We start from the raw sequence: 5,102 nt of genomic DNA, 5'->3' as shown, positions 1-5,102 counted from the left end.
GAATTTAAGTATGCTCTCTCTAATTCTCTCGTTCTCTCTTTCTCTCTGAGAACCTGAGCCCTAGGACCATACGTCAGGACTACCGGGCATGATGACACCTTGCTGTCCCCAGTCCGCCTGGCCTTGCTGCTATTCCAGTTTCAACTGTTCTGCCTGCGGTTACGAAACCCCTACCTGTCCCAGACCTGCTGTTTTCAACTCTTAATGATCGGCTATGAAAAGCCAACTGAGAGACCTGAGCCCTAGGACCATACGTCGGGACTACCGGCCGTGGTGACTCCTTGCTGTCCCCAGTCCGCCTGGCCTTGCTGCTATTCCAGTTTCAACTGTTCTGCCTGCGGTTATGGAACCCCTACCTGTCCCAGACCTGCTGTTTTCAACTCTTAATGATCGGCTATGAAAAGCCAACTGAGATTTATTCCTGATTATTATTTGACCATGCTTGTCACTTATGAACATTTTTGAACATCTTGGCATGGTTCTGTTATAATCTCCACCCGGCACAGCCAGAAGAGGACTGGCCACCCCTCATAGCCTGGTTCCTCTCTAGGTTTCTTCCTAGGTTTTCGCCTTTCTAGGGAGTTTTTCCTAGCCACCGTGCTTCTACACCTGCATTACTAGCTGTTTGGGGTTTTAGGCTGGGTTTCTGTACAGCATTTCGAGATATTAGCTGATGTAAGAAGGGCTATATAAAATAAAATTGATTGATTGAAATTGATTGAACGGTTCAGGCGACGTGACAGGGGGTTCCCGATGGAACGAAGCCTGCATAATGTCAGAGGAAACCACTTGGGGTGCATCAAACTGGGGGTCAGAGAGAGATGGAGAACTGATAACAGACAATTTAGAGACTTGTGTTGTTAACTGAGTCACCTGGTTCAGCAGTTGATGATTATTTTCCAAAAGAGTCCGAATCAATTGGTCATGCTGTCCTAGCAACGTTCCTTGAGCCTGGATAGCTTGTTGGAAGCTGTCTTTGTTTGCCCCGTGCTGTTTCTCTGTTGGGTCCATGGCCAGATCGTTCTGTTAAGCTATGGTTAAACCCAGCACTCAGAGAAACAAAACACGACTAAGGGAGTGGAAGAAACAAAAATTATTTTAATAAAAGTTCAATTTGTCTTAGTCCAAAAACAACTGAAGAAAAGGAACAGAGTGGGCTAGTCGGCTCCGGAGGAAGGAGAGGCTGAGGCAGGCAGGCAGGCAGGCAGGCAGGCAGGCAGGAAGGCAGGCAGGCAGGTTGGGAGGTATGTCTGAACGCTCTAGTAAGAACAACGATCTGGCGCCGGTGGAGAGCCATGCCCAGGAATTAGTAGTGCAGGTTGATGAGAGAATAGGATGCAGCTGCGTAAGCAGGAATCACTGGAAACAACCCGCAGCTGCACAGGAGAGGCAGATCCTGAGCACGCCCCCCGATCCACTCCAGACACACACCGGCAGACGCACCAACATAATGGGGACAAACACACATACAGATACAACAGACAAAGAGGGGACAAAACAAGGAGGAAGGGAAACAGAAAAGGGAGAGACAAGCTTCCCACATAACAGTATGATGGGGATCAGCGGTTTTCAGATGTCAAATTGAACATTGATTGTGAGAAAACTGAAAATATATTGAACAAAAATGTAAACGCAACATGCAACAATTTCAACGATTTTAGTGAGTTACAGGTGAAGAAGCCAGATGTGGAGGACCTGGGCTGGCGTGGTTACACATGGTCTGCGGTTGTGAGGCTGGTTGGACGTACTGCTAAATTCTCTAAAACAACGTTGGAGGTGGCTATGCTAAAGAACTGAACATTAAATTCTCTGGCAATAGCTCTGGTGGACATTTCTGCAGTCAGCATGTCAATTGCATGCTCCCTCAAAACTTGAGACATCTGTGGCATTGTGTTGTGACCAAACTGCACATTTTAGTTTTATTAGGCCTTTTATTGTCCCCAGCACAAGGTGCACCTGTGTAATGATCATGCTGTTTAATCAGCTTCTTGATATGCCAAAGCTGTCAGGTTGATGGATTATTTTAGCAAAGAAGAAATGCTCACTAACAGGGGTGTAAACAAATTTGAGAGAAATATGCTTTCTGTGCGTATGGAACATTTCTGGGATCTTTTATTTCAGCTCATGAAACATGGGACCAACACTTTGTTTATATTTTTGTTCAGTATAAATAAAACCAATGAAAACAATACCCTGTAATAGGTTCAGGATTAATGAATGTAATCTTTGAAGTCGACATTACCTTTTTCGTACACTAACCTCTATCATTACCTGCTGAAACTCTGCTGTACAACGTTTTGTTTGGCTGGAAGATAGACAGCATATTAAACCACAGATTCAGCATGAGACACATTCTACGTAACTTGTTTAAACTTTTATTGACAAATTCATATTTTAAATTTATTTTTACTTTGCAAAGAGACAGTGTGGTAGGCTTTGCTCTGCTCAGCTGCACCAAGTCGTTTGTCCTCAAACCAGGGCCTGGCTCATGTTGTGGCCTTGAGGCCCCACTCATCATATGTGACTGGGTGCAGTGACAGAGTCTGGCCACCAGATGTCATTCTGCTCACAACTCATCCCTGGGAGCTCTCAGGGGAAAGTGTTGAAACTCGTCTGGCACCTCCTCTCCCTTCTGAGATCTCTTGTAGAAACCCAGAGAGTCCAGCAGGCTACTGATCTCATCCACCTTCATCTTCTTCACAGAGACAGTCTGATACAACACACACAAAATGCTTACATTCAGTACAGGCAAGCAACCATAATGAAGATTAAAAGGTTCACATTTTTTTATATTTTACCTTAATTTAACTAGGCAAGTCAGTTAAGAACAAATTCTTACTTACAATGACAGCCTACTTCATGACAGCCTGCGTGCATACAAAAATGTATGCACGCATGACTGTAAGTCGCTTTGGATAAAAGCGTCTGCTAAATGGCATATATATATATTTTTTTTTTTACTTGCAAAGCCCCCACCCCCCGGCCAAACCCTCCCCTAACCCGGCCGACGCTGGGCCAATTGTGTGCCACCCTACAGGACTCCCGATCACGGCCGGTTGTGATACAGCCTGGGATTGAACCCTGGTCTGTAGTGACGCCTCTAGCACTGAGATGCAGTGCCTTAGACCGCTGAGCCACTCGGGATACAAAAGACACAGAGGAGTTATTTATTCGCAACATCACATTCTCTTTAACTGTTTCAGACCACACCGATATGCTCCTCTTTTTTCATTGTGTAATGTCTCCTTGCAATAGTTATTTATCCCTCTCTAATCTTGTCAGGCTTGAGTCAAGCTCAAGAAAATAGATGTTATTTTCCAAAGCATTTTGCAGATAATATTTGTCTGACCCGTACAGTAGATGACATGTAACACCTTGAATGGGAATCCATATCTAACCTGAACAACCTCATCCTTATCATTATAGAAGATCAGACGTGGATTCTTCTCCTCTCCTGAATCATATTCCAGGTTGTGACTTCAATGGAAAGGAGGATCAAGGAAAAAAACATGTAGGGCCGATATCCTGAAGACAGATTAAGCCCAGTCCTGTACTAAAAATCTATTTCAATGAAGATTCTCCATAAAGCATTCTCTAATGTTGATTCTCTGATTCTCCAGTTTAAGTCCAGGACTGGGCTCAATCTCTGCCCGTAGAATACAAGAACGCTACCAAATTCAAGAACAATCTACTTCTGGATATGTTTCCAGTGAGATCTAACATCATTAAACATAGTTAAACACTGACATTTAAAGAACTATGTTTCCTGAAGGCCTGGTTAGACACACTTGTGGTTTGAGGCCAATTCATGCTGGTATAAAACTGGGCTGTCCCTAAAAAAAAATGTCTTGGTTATCTGTAAGGTCGTGAGAAAATACAAAAAGGCTTTGGGTGGGTCAAGTTTTGGAAACAATTACGTGAGGTACTATGTAACCGTATGAGGTAATGACAACTCATTACAGTTCAACGCAGACTTGATCTGACAAAAAAACGATTGGCCCGTTAGAAATCTACATAGTAACCTCAATACAATGCTACTGCAGTTCCCATAACTCTATTTGAAATCTCCACAGCAACCACAATAGAAGGATACTACAATGCCCATCGCTCCATAAGGAACTTATAGAGCTCAGGCATCTTCTTGATGGCTCATCCAACAACACTTGGAGCCTGAGGGAAAGATGAACAGACAATGATCACTTGTCATTCACCACAACCACCATGTCAAATGTGTGTCTCTGCAGTTAGATTAAAGATAGTGTAGCCTTCATGTGTCAACAATAAATATGTGTCCTGCTCCTAAGTATGACATTTAACCAAAGTAAGTACAGTAATTTCATTAATTTAATCACCACATCAGTTCACATGTAAGACTTACCTTTAGTATACCCTTGGCTATTACAGGTCTCTCTTCAATAGCTGTATCTGTGACATTTTCTGCCGTCATTCCTGTAGCAGAAAAGGCCAGCGTGAGCAACAAAAAGGCCGACATGATCGAGCCTAAACCTTGCTTCATGAGTCTTCAGTGGAGTTCTTCGACAACTGACACAGAAAACTACCTTTGGGGTGACCATGGACCCATATGCTCAGGTTGGACTGAACCAGAATGCAGGGCTGAGGGGGGAGAGGTTCCCTTGAAAAAAATAGTCATCTTTTTCTTTTTGGTTTTCTTTTGGTTTATTCTCAATGACAGACATTATGGGGAATTGTCACCAGATGGGAATAGTACTTGTTACACTTGCAATGGCTTGAATATAAAATAAAGATGTTAATGAATGCTTTCTATCAGGATTGAAACCCCCTGACTAACTCTGTAAAAGGTGTTCTGTCTCTGTAGTGGTCCACGTAACCCTTGAGCACACCTGTGTCCTTATCACTTTTCACAGAGCAGGACGCTGGTGAAAAAAACGCACCTCATGGCACACTGCAGTGCATTTACTAGATCTGGTTAGACCTATACGTATGATTGTAAAAATACATGCTAAACTGTGTACTGCAGAGAAGAGTGAAACATAGTTAAACAAAATAGAATGAGAGAACTTTCTCAATTTCCCCACAAATAAATAACAAATCAAATGGAGCAACAGTAAAATCAAATCAAA

The 5,102-nt window shown here is 43.1% G+C and overlaps 1 pseudogene across 1 annotated transcript; it reads right to left on the bottom strand.

Moving 5' to 3' along the window:
• Nucleotides 1-2,362: 2,362 nt before the first annotated feature.
• On the bottom strand, nt 2,363-4,530 carry LOC311144490 (selenoprotein M-like; annotated as a pseudogene). The gene is made up of 4 exons: nt 4,379-4,530; nt 4,094-4,170; nt 3,399-3,477; nt 2,363-2,710 (listed from the first exon to the last, which is right to left on the bottom strand). The product of its transcript is annotated as a selenoprotein M-like (transcript).
• Between the last annotated feature and the right edge of the window lie 572 nt (nt 4,531-5,102).

The sequence above is a fragment of the Coregonus lavaretus genome, assembly GCF_964263955.1.
Source record: "Coregonus lavaretus genome assembly, chromosome: 17".
Taxonomy (NCBI): domain Eukaryota; kingdom Metazoa; phylum Chordata; class Actinopteri; order Salmoniformes; family Salmonidae; genus Coregonus; species Coregonus lavaretus.
Note: the sequence above shows the minus strand (reverse complement) of the source record. Positions and strands in the feature narration are given on the sequence as shown.